The sequence below is a fragment of the Nicotiana tomentosiformis genome, chromosome 3 (assembly GCF_000390325.3).
Source record: "Nicotiana tomentosiformis chromosome 3, ASM39032v3, whole genome shotgun sequence".
NCBI classification, from domain to species: Eukaryota; Viridiplantae; Streptophyta; class Magnoliopsida; order Solanales; family Solanaceae; genus Nicotiana; species Nicotiana tomentosiformis.
This window is the reverse complement of record NC_090814.1, coordinates 8,318,256-8,330,741: the sequence shown is the minus strand read 5'-3', so window position 1 is coordinate 8,330,741 and position 12,486 is coordinate 8,318,256.

Here is a 12,486-nt window from a genome sequence, read left to right as displayed (position 1 = left end):
CTGCTGTGCCTAAATAATAGGAAATAAAGGAATCATTTTTTTGGTGGAAAAGAAAACCCAACAGGTTTTGGAAAAGGGTTTTAACCCTTAAAACTTTTGCTATAAATACATAAGGTTTTCCACCTAGAGGAGGTAGAACAAGGTGGACGAAATTTTCAGCCTTTTTCCTAGAAAATTTCGCCCACACGAAATTACTATTTCCGGATATTATTTGGGTAACACAGTTGAAGACCGTAGAACGTTCGCGAATATTTATCATGCTGATGATGGAGAATTCATTGAGTTGCTGTGGAATTGGAGGCTCACGTAATAGAGGAGCTTTGTTCACGCTTCAAGAGGTAACCCGTGAAATCCCGTTTATGCTAGTTGTCTAGATTACATGTGAGTTTCATACTAGGATTGCTTCCGCTGCTTATTATAATTCTTCAATTGGTATCAGAGCCCACTCACATCTAATTAGATAACTAAGTTTTTCATGAAACAAGAATATCGTGTTTATGCGCGTTTTTGAATTACATGTATATGTGGTTTTCTGAAAAACTGCACTAATATTTTGTGAATTAACTGTGCAAAAAATTTGGATTATTCTTGTAATCATGAGATATCTGTTTTTTATTAATATTTGATTGGGATGATCTTGATTTTTTTTGGTAAACCTGAGAAAAATACAAAACCTGATTTTGACCGAATTGCCGGTTTTTTCGGAGGTCAGTGAACCTAACGGACTCTGATTGAGTCGAAATCTGGTGGATCCATAGGAAACGACGTGATGAGAAAAACTCACTGCTTTAGCAGTGAATCATGGTTTCTATAATGACCCAACTGGTCATTTTAACTTTTAGAACCCCATTCCCTAAAATAAAATTTCCCGTATGTGATTTTAATGATTTATGACTTGCGGAGATAGTTGGTTCGGGATTTGAAAGTGTTTGGGTTGAAACCGGAACACTTGGTTCCTTAAGTTGGCCTTAAAGTGCTAAATTTGAATTCGGTCAACATAAACGACCCCAGAATAGAATTTTGACGATTCCAACAGCTCCGAATGGTGATTTTGGACTTAGGAGCGTGTTCAGAATTTTATTTGGATGTCCGTAGTTAAATTAGGCTTGAAATGGCTAAAATAAAAATTTAAGTATGGAAGTTTGACCGGGGAGTTTACTTTTTGATATCGGAGTCGCAATCAAGTTTTGGAAATTTTCATAGCTCCGTTATGTCATTTATAACTTGTGTGCAAAATTTGAGGTCAATCGGACTTGAATTGATAGGTTTCGGTACATAATGCAGAAGTTGGAAATCTTAAGTTTCATTAAGCTTGAATTGAGCGATGATTTGTGGTTTTAGCGTTGTTTGGTATGATTTGAGGGTTCGATTAAGTTCGTATGATGTTTTGGGACTTGTTGGTATAATTGGTTGAGGTCCCGAGGGGCTCAGGTTTATTTCGGACGACTAACGGATCACTTTTGGCCTTTGGAACACTGCTGATAGCTGCTTCTGGTATCCTTATACGCGATCGCGTAAGTTGGCCTGCGATCGCGTAGAGTACTTTAGACAGAGGTGGATTTGTTCTACATGATCGCGTGACTGGGGTTGCGATCGCGTAGGGTTAATTTAGGCAGCTGGAAATTTGTTCACTGCGATCGCGTGGTTACGTCCGCGATCGCGTAGGATTGGCCAGTGTGTATATTGCGATAGTGTGTCATTGTTTGCGATCGCGTAGGGGGAAATTTGAGAGGAAGCTGGGCCACGCGTTTGTGCTACACGATTGCGTGAAGAGGGATGTGATCGCGTAGAGTCAGAACCTGGTGCATCGCGATCGCGTGGAACTTGATACGATCGCGTGGGGTTAATGTTTGGGCAGAAAATTTGTGCTACGCGATCGCGTGAGGAAGTTCGCGATCTCGTAGAACAAATCACTGGGCAGAGAGTTTAAGTTTTGAAAATGGGACTTCGTCCCATTTTCCATTTTTAACGATTTGGAGCTCGGATTTAGGCAAATTTTGGGAGAGTGTTCACGGAGTAAGTGTTCTTAACTCAATATTGGTTAAATTATCCATCATTATTTTTATCATTTAATTGGTGAATTGAATTGAAATTTTTTTTGAAAACCCTCTTGGATAGATTTGAGGATTTGAGGGACGAATTGTTGTCGGAATTTAGTGATTTTGGTATGGGTAGACTCGTGGTTGAGTGGGTGTTCATATTTTATAACTTTTGCCGGATTCCGAGACATGGGTCCCACGGACGAAATTTTTATTCATTTTAGAATTTTTATTGAAAATATAGTATTTTCTTATAGAATTGATTCCTATAATTTTTAGTGATTGTATCGATTATTTTTGGCTAGATTCGAGCCAGACATAGTTGGATAATCGTGGAAAAGGCCTTATAGTGGATTAAATTGGAGCAAGACGAGGTAAGTCTCTTGTCTAATCTTGTGAGGGGAAAATTACCTCATAGGTGATTTAAATTAAATAATTGTTGCTAATTGTGGGGGCTACGTACGCACGAGGTGACGAGAGTCCGTGCGTAGCTACTATTAATGCTAAAGTCCGGGTAGTTTAGGACTCAAAGCATGAATTACTTGTGTAAATTGTATTCTTTGTTTAATTAATATTATTTGATATATACATATATTGTGAATTGTTAGATAAAAATATTAAAGGATGAAAATCTCATATACTTGATTTTCTGTTTAAATTAATTAATTGTTAAGAGAAATTATTCTTTCTCCTGAATTTATCTTATAATAAATATACTCACCTTCCGGAGTTACATAAGAAAATGTCCTCCGTTCTTGTGGAGCGGGCCGAACGCCTCGGCAGGATAGATGCATCTATGGATCGCGCCGCACGTCCCTCGGTAGTGTACACGACACTCTAGATCGGGCCGTACGTCCTCGGCAGAAATCGTGCTTAATAATAATAATTACACGATACTTTAATAATTTATTTCAGCTTGCGAAGCTAATTGATAAATTGAAAAATCCTTGAAATTTAATGAATTATTATTCTTGCTTGTTAAAGAATTAATTGTTGTTCCTGTAAATGATATTTAATTGATAAATTGGAAATTATTTGAATTGAAGGAATTTGATTATTTTCGCTGATTTAATAAATTATTTTAAATTCTGTAAATTATGCTGATTTAAATATCCTAATTGTAAGTCAATTATTATTATTGACCCATAGTGAGTGTCAAAGTCGGCCATCTCGTCTCTACCACTTCGAGATTAGGCTTGATACTTACTGGGTACGCGTTGTTTACGTACTCATACTACACCTACTGCATTTTTTGTGCAGGAACTGAGGCAAGTACTAGTGGGGGACCTATCGTCTTACACCCACGTTATCTAGGGGCTTAGTGGTGAGCTGTTTCTCTGATCCGTTCTGCAGCTACTAATGCCTCTCTTTGTATTTTTTATTCTGTCTATTTTTATTTCAGACAGTATTTGAGGTTTTGTATAATCCACTAGATGCTCATACACTTGTAACACCAGGTCTTGGCACACATATTGGTAGAATTTGGGTTTTGTTATTTCTCTTGGTTTTAAATTTTGTTAATGAATGATTAATTTATTAAGTTGGCTTGCCTAGCCGTAGTGTTGGGCGCCATCACGACCTATAGGTGAAATTGGGTCCTGACAGCATGGTATCAGAGCATTAGGTTCACTTAGGTCTCACAAGTTATGAGCAAGCCTAATAAAGTCTTGCGGATCGGTACGGAGACGTCTGTACTTATCTTCGAGAGACTATAGGGTGTTAGGAAATTACCTTTCTTCATATTCCATCATGCAATTAATGTAGTATTAAATATCCTTCTCTTATTCTCTCACAGATGGTGAGAACGCGCTCGAATGAAGTTCCAGACCAGGGAAGAGCTACTCCCCCAGTTGCCAGAGGCCGAGGCCAAGGGAGGGCTCCAGCCCGTGGTAGAGGGCGAGGACGTCCCAGGACTATTCTAGTTATGCCGCCAGTGGGTCCAGCGGAGAATCCCATTATTGAGGAGTATAGGGAGGTGCTTGTGGCAGAGCCAGCTCCGGTGGATTTCACATCTGCACCGGTATTTCAGGATGTCATGGGTCGTATGCTGCGGTTCATGGACAATATGACTCAGGCCGGTTTATTTCCGGCAGACCCAGCCACATCTCAGGCGGGCGGGGGAGCACAGACCCCTACCGCACAGGCTCCTGGACAGGCAGCTGCTGTATATCAGACCCAGGGTGCACTACCCGTGGGTGGAGCCCAGCCAGTGGCAGCAGCTACACTTGAGCCCAGGCCAGTTGTAGCCGCCAATCCTCAGAAACTATTGGACAGATGGACTAGACTACATCCTCTTGTCTTTGGGGGTGAGCGTCGTGAGGATCCACAGGACTTAATTGATCATTGCAGGGATAGACTACACAACATGAGGATATTGGAATCTCATGGGGTTGACTTTGCTACTTTTCAGCTAGAGGGCAGAGCCCGTAGATGGTGGCAGTCTTATGCTCTTGGCAGACCAACAAATTCTCCTCCCATGACTTGGGACAGGTTCACCCGTATCTTCTTGGACAGGTATATTCCACCTTCCCAGAGGGAAGAGTTGCGGTTTCAGTTTGAGCAGCTCCAGCAGGGTCAGATGTCAGTGACTGATTATGAGGTGAGGTTTTCTGAATTATCTCGCCATGCACTTATGATACTCCCTACTGAGGCGGAGAGAGTGCAGAGGTTTGTAGCCGGTTTACATACTGGTATTCAGGCCAATACGGCTCAAGAGGTTGATATGGGTACTTCTTATGAGCGAGTTGTGGAGATAGCCCGAAGGATTGAGGGTGTGTGTCAGCGGAGCCGAGAGCATATTATGAGAGATAAGCGGTTCAGGTACTCATGGAGATTTCAGGGGTGCTCCGTCTGGGGGAAGAGGTCAGTTTGTGAGGGGCAGTCCAGCAAACCCCCATATCCAGCACCACCACCTCCTCGAGGTACTCCAGTGCGACCTTATCTCAGTGATATACCAGAGAGTTCCTACCGCCCACCAGCTATTCAGGGTCCTCCTAGTGGGTATTTAGTTCCCCAGGGCCAGACATTTTGTCAGCAGCCCATCGCACCGAAGAGTTGTTACGAGGGCGGGGATCCCAGTCACATGCGGAGGTTTTGCCCCAGGCTTCGAGGTAGACCAATACAGCAGGGTCAGCAGCCTATGCTTACCGGACCAGTTGTTCCACCAGTAGTCCGACCACCAAGAGGTGGAGGACAGGTGGGTAGGGGTCGTCCTAGAGGTGGAGGCCAGCCTGGTGGAGGCCAGCCAGTTGGCGCTCCAGCTCGGTTCTATGTTTTTCCGGCTAGACCAGATGTAGAGGCCTCAGATGCTGTGATTACAGGTATTATTTCTGTTTTCGGCAAAGATGCCTCATTATTATTTGATCCAGGATCCATGTATTCATATGTGTCATCTCTATTTGCTCCATTCCTGGGTGTTTCTTGTGAGTCCTTGAGTACTCCTGTTTATGTGTCCACTCCTGTAGGCGATTCTGTTATTGTGAACCGGATCTACCGGTCTTGTATTATTACATTCTGTGGTTATAAAACTAGAGCAGATCTCTTATTGCTCGAGATGATCGATTTTGAAATTATTCTGGGTATGGACTGGTTATCTCCATATCATGCTATTCTAGATTGTCATGCCAAAACTGTTACCTTGGCTATTCCATCTTTGCCTAGGCTGGAGTAGAATAGTTCGTCGGTTAGTTCATTTAATCGGGTTATTTCTTTTATAAAGGCTCAACACATGGTTGAGAAGGGTTGTTTGGCTTATCTAGCCTATGTTTGGGATACTACTGCAGAGACTCCGGCTATTGATTCAGTGCCAGTAGTTCGGGAGTTCTCCGATATATCTCCTTTAGATCTTCCAGGTAGGCCACCTGATCGTGATATTGATTTCTGTATTGACCTGGCTCCAGATACTTAGCTTATATCTATCCCACCGTATTGCATGGCTCTGAAAGAGTTAAAAGAACAGCTTGAAGAATTACTAGCCAAAGGATTCGTCAGACCGAGTGTATCGCCTTAGGGTGCACCGGTATTATTTGTGAAAAAAAAGGATGGAACAATGCGGTTGTGTATTGATTATCGCCAATTTAACAAAGTCACTATTAAGAACAAGTACCTGTTGCCACGTATTGATGACCTATTTGACCAGATGCAGGGTGCTAGGGTGTTCTCTAAGATCGACTTTAGGTCGGGGTATCATCAGTTGAAGATTCGAGATTCGGATGTTCCGAAAACTGCTTTCCTTACTAGATATGGTCATTATGAGTTTCTGGTAATGTCTTTCGGTTTAACTAATGCCCCGGCAGCATTTATGGATCTGATGAATAGGGTATTCAGGCCATATATTGATTCGTTTGTCATTGTCTTCATTGGTGACATTTTGATCTACTCGCGCAACAAGGAGGAACATGATCAGCATATGAGAGTAGTGCTTCAGACATTGCGGGAACAAAAGCTATATGCTAAGTTCTCTAAATGTGAGTTTTGGCTAGAGTATGTAGCATTTTTGGGACATATTGTATCGGGCGAAGGTATTAAAGTTGATCCCAAAAAGATTGAGGCAGTTCAGAATTGGCATCGTCCCACTTCGGCGACTGAGATCAGGAGTTTTCTGGGTTTAGCAGGTTATTATCGTCGGTTTGTGGAAGGTTTTTCATCTATTGTAGCATCTTTGACCAAATTAACCCAGAAGGGTGTTTAGTTCCGATGGTCCGATGATTGTGAGGCATGCTTTCAGAAGCTCAAGACAACATTGACTACAACACCAGTGTTACCTTTCGGTTCGGGAATATATACAGTGTATTGCGACGCTTCACACGTTGGTTTGGGTTGTGTATTAATGCAGGAAGGGGGAGTTATTGCATATGCTTCACGTCAGTTGAAGCCCCATGAGCAGAATTATCCGGTACATGATTTGGAGTTAGCTGCGATTGTTCACGCCCTTAAGATTTGGAGGCATTATCTTTATGGGGTGTCCTGTGAAGTTTATACTGACCATCACAGTTTGCAGCATTTGTTCAAGTAGAGGGACCTAAATTTGAGGCAGCGTAGATGGCTTGAGTTACTAAAAGATTATGATATTACTATCCTATATCATCCGGGCAAAGCAAATGTGGTCGCAGATGCCTTGAGTAGGAAGGCAGAGAGTATGGGTAGTTTGGCTTTCATTTCAGCAAAGGAGAGGCCATTAACTTTGGATATTCAATCATTGGCTAACCGACTTGTGAGGTTGGACATTTCAGAGCCCAGCCGAGCTCTTGCATGTGTTGTAGCTCAGTCTTCACTATTTAAGCAGATCAAGGTTCGTCAATATGACGATCCACACTTAATGGTTCTTCGAGAAACGGTACTACGAGGTGGTGCCAAGGAAGTTACTGTTGGTGCAGATGGTGTTTTACGACTCCAGGATCGTCTGTGTGTTCCTAATGTAGATGAACTGAGGAAAAAGATCCTGGAGGAGGCACACAGTTCTCGGTATTCTATTCATCCAAGTGCTACGAAGATGTATCGTGACTTGAGGCAGCATTATTGGTGGCGACGAATGAAAAAGGACATAGTTGAATATCTAGCTAAGTGTCTAAATTGTCAGCAAGTTAAATATGAGCACCAGAGGCTAGGTGGCCTACTTCAGCAGATGACTATACCAAAGTGAAAATGGGAACGAATTACCATGGACTTTGTAGTTGGGTTGCCGCGGACCTTGAGGAAGTTTGATACAGTTTGGGTGATTATTGACAGGTTGACCAAGTCGGCACACTTTATTCCTGTTGTGACTACGTATACTTTAGAGAGGTTGGCCCAGATTTATATTCAGGAGATAGTTCGGTTGCACGGTGTGCCAATTTCTATTATATCAGATAGAGGCCCTAAGTTTACTTCACATTTCTGGAGAGCAATACAGAGTGAGTTGGGGACCCATGTAGAGCTCAGCACAGCCTTTCATCCGCAGACCGATAGGCAGTCAGAGCGGACAGTTCAGATTTTGGAGGATATGCTTAGGGCATGTGTGATTGAATTTGAAGGTCAGTGGGATCGTTTCTTGCCTTTGGTCGAGTTTGCTTATAATAACAGCTACCAATCCAGCATCGAGATTGCTCCATTTGAGGCTTTGTATGGTCGGCGATGTCATTCGCCCATCGGGTGGTTTGAGCCCGGTGAGGCTAAGTTATATGGTACTAATTTGGTAAAGAATTCCTTGGAAAAGGTAAAGTTGATTCAGGAGCGACTTCGTACAGCACAGTACAGACAGAAGAGTTACGCGGATCAGAAAGCGCGTGATTTATTCATTATGGTAGGTGAACAAGTTCTCTTGAAGGTTTCGCCGATGAAGGGGATTATGAGATTCGGAAAGAAGGGCAAGTTGAGCCCAAGGTTTATAGGCCCATTTGAGGTGTTGAGACGAGTTGGGGAGGTTGCTTATGAGCTTGCATTGCCTCCCAGTCTATTGGGAGTTCATTCGGTTTTCCATGTATCTATGCTCCGGAAGTATCATGCTGACCTATCACATGTGTTGGACTTCAGCACGGTTCAGCTAGATCAGAGTTTGGGTTATGAAGAAGAGCCATTTGCTATTGTTGATAAACAAGTTCGCCAGTTGAGGTCCAAGAGGATTTTTGCAGTAAAGGTCCAGTGGAGGGGCCAACCAGTTGAGGAAGTGACTTGGGAGGCCGAGGAAGACATGCGGTGCAGATATCCACACTTATTCAGTACTCCAGGTACAATTTTAAACCCGTTCGAGGACGAACATTTGTTTAAGAGGTGGAGAATGTAATGATCCAACCGGTCATTTTAACTTTTAGAACCCCGTTCCCTAAAATAAAATTTTTCGTATGTGCTTTTAATGATTTATGACTTGCGGGGATGGTTGGTTCGGGATTTGGAAGTGTTTGGGTTGAAACCGGAACACTTGGTTCCTTAAGTTGGCCTTAAAGTGCTAAATTTGACGTCGGTCAATATTTTTAGAAAACGACCCCGGAATAGAATTTTGACAATTCCAACAGTTCCGTATGGTGATTTTGGACTTAGGAGCGTGTTCGGAATTTTATTTGGAAGTCCGTAGTTAAATTAGGCTTGAAATGGCTAAAATATGAATTTAAGTTTGGAAGTTTGACCGGGAGTTGACTTTTTGATATCGGAGTCAGAATCCAGTTCTGAAAATTTTTATAGCTCTGTTATGTCATTTATGACTTGTGTGCAAAATTTGAGGTCAATCAGACTTGAATTGATAGGTTTCGGTACATAATGTAGAAGTTGGAAATCTTAAGTTTCATTAAGCTTGAATTGAGGGATGATTCGTGGTTTTAGCGTTGTTTGGTGTGATTTGAGGGTCCGACTAAGTTCGTATGATGTTTTGGGATTCGTTGGTATAATTGGTTGAGTTCCCGAGGAGCTCAGGTGAATTTCCTACGACTAGCGGATCACTTTTGGCCTTTGGAACACTGCTGATAGCTGCTTCTGGTATCCTTATACGCGATCGCGTAAGTTGGACTGCGATCGCGTAGAGTAATTTAGACAGAGGTGGATTTGTTCTACATGATCGCGTGACTGGGGTTGCGATTGCGTAGGGTTAATTTAGGCAGCTGGAAATTTGTTCACTGCGATCGCGTGGTTACGTCCGCGATCGCGTAGGATTGGCCAGTGTGTGTATCGCGATCGTGTGTCATTGTTTGCGATCACGTAGGGGGAAATTTGAGAGGAAGCTGGGCCACGCATTTGTGCTACGCGATCGCGTGAAGAGGGATGCGATCGCGTAGAGTCAGAACCTGGTGCATCGCGATCGTGTGGGACTTGATGCGATCGCGTAGGGTTAATGTTTGGGCAGAAAATTTGTGCTACGCGATCGCGTGAGGAAGTTCGCGATCGCGTAGAAGAAATCACTGGGCAGAGAGTTTAAGTTCTGAAAATAGGATTTTTAACGATTTGGAGCTCGGATTTAGGCGATTTTTGGAAGATTTTCAAAGAAAACAACGGGGTAAGTGTTCTTAACTCAATATTGGTTAAATTATCCGAATCCATCACTATTTTTATCATTTAATTGGTGAATTGAATTGGAAAAAAATTTAAAAACGCTCTTGGATAGATTTGAGGATTTGAGGGCCGAATTGTTGTCGGAATTTAGTGATTTTGGTATGGGTAGACTCATGGTTGAGTGGGTGTTCATATTTCGTAACTTTCACCGGATTTCGAGACGTGGGTCCCATGGACGAATTTTTTATTAATTTCAGAATTTTTATTGAAAATGTAGTATTTTCTTATAGAATTGATTCCTATAATTTTTAGTTATTGTATCGATTATTCTTGGCTAGATTCGAGCCAGACAGAGTTGGATAATCGTGGAAAAGGCCTTATAATGGATTAAATTGAAGCAAGACGAGGTAAGTCTCTTGTCTAATCTTGTGAGGGGAAAATTACCTCATAGGTTATTTAAATTAAATAATTATTGCTAATTGTGGGGGCTACATACGTACGAGGTGATGAGAGTTCGCGCGTAGCTACTATTAATGCTAAAGTCCGGGTAGTTTAGGACTCAAAGCATGAATTACTTGTGTAAATTGTATTCTTTGTTTAATTAATATTATTTGATATATAAATATATTGTGAATTGTTAGATAAAAATATAAAAGGATAAAAATTTCATATACTTGATTTTCTATTTAAATTAATTAATTGTTAAGAGAAATTGTTCTTCCTCCTGAATTTATCTTATAATAAATATACTCTCCTTCCGGAGGTAAATAAGAAAATGTCCTCCTTTCTTGTGGAGCGGGCCGAACGCCTCGGCAGGATAGATGCATTTATGGATCGCGCCGCACGTCCCTCGGCAGTGTACACGACACTCTAGATCGGGCCGTACGTCCTCGGCAGAAATCGTGCTTAATAATAATAATTACACGATACTTTAATAATTTATTTCAGCTTGCGAAGCTAATTGATAAATTGAAAAATCCTTGAAATTTAATGAATTATTATTCTTGCTTGTTAAAGAATTAATTGTTGTTCCTGTAAATGATATTTAATTGATAAATTGGAAATTATTTGAATTGAAGGAATTTGATTATTTTCGCTGATTTAATAAATTATTTTAAATTCTGTAAATTATGCTGATTTAAATATCCTAATTGTAAGTCAATTATTATTATTGACCCATAGTGAGTGTCAAAGTCGGCCATCTCGTCTCTACCACTTCGAGATTAGGCTTGATACTTACTGGGTACACCTTGTTTACATACTCATACTACACTTGCTGCACTTTTTGTGTAGGAACTGAGGCAAGTACTAGTGGGGGACCTATCGTCTTACACCCACGTTATCCAGGGGCTTAGTGGTGAGCTGTTTCTCTGATCCGTTCTGCAGCTACTAATGTCTCTCTTTGTATTTTTCATTCTGTCTATTTTTATTTCAGACAGTATTTGAGGTTTTATATAATCTACTAGATGCTCATACACTTGTGACACCAGGTCTTGGCACACATATTGGTAGAATTTGGGTTTTGTTATTTCTCTTGGTTTAAATTTTGTTAATGAATGATTAATTTATTAAGTTGGCTTGCCTAGCCGTAGTATTGGGTGCCATCACGACCTATAGGTGAAATTGGGTCTTGACAGTTTCTTTCGGCGTTTTGAGGTCGTTTGGACTGTGTTTTGGACGTTTTTATATTTTCTGAAAATTATTTCTTAATAATTTTAATTCATTTTTAATTTAATGGTAGTGGGGTGACTCCCCATGGTCTCCATGATTAAATACCGGTGATACGATGGGTTTACACATTAGCTATTAGTAAATAGTCGTGTTGTTGTATTAAATTCAATAATAGAAGTGTAGGATTTTATTGACCAGGTCTTATAAGGTATACTTGATATTGTATGATGATATAATTATTTTTTAAGAAAGTGAAATCCTCTGTTTGATATGCTGGATGATTAATGATTGGTGAGTTTGGCATATTTGTGCATAAAAAATTTCTCAAATTTTAGTTTATATTTTCATACCCTACGTGATTACTAGTCTTGGATTTTCGATGAAAAAAATAATGTTCTCTGGTTGGAGGTTGTAATTAAGTGAAATATGACGGTATTTTGTATGAGTTTTATATTATTGGTATGGCTTTTAAGCTATAGTCAATATTCTGCCATAAAATAAATTTATGAGCTACATGTATCTTCACTCGTAAATTGAGAATTTTGTGAGTAATAAATAGTTACCACTAAAGTGGTTTGTTTGTTTGAACTCATAAAAAATTCTTAATAAATTTGTACATGTGAAATTATATCTATTCATGGATTGGGCATTATGATTAATAAGTAGGATTCACAAAATGGTCTATTTATTTGAGTCATTAAAATCTGCTTAATGTACCATGTGAAAATTATCCTTGATAAATCTACATTAGTGGTGGAGGTTCTTAACTAGAAAAGAGTTTTATCTTTGGATACTAGTGATACCAACTCCACCCATGAGA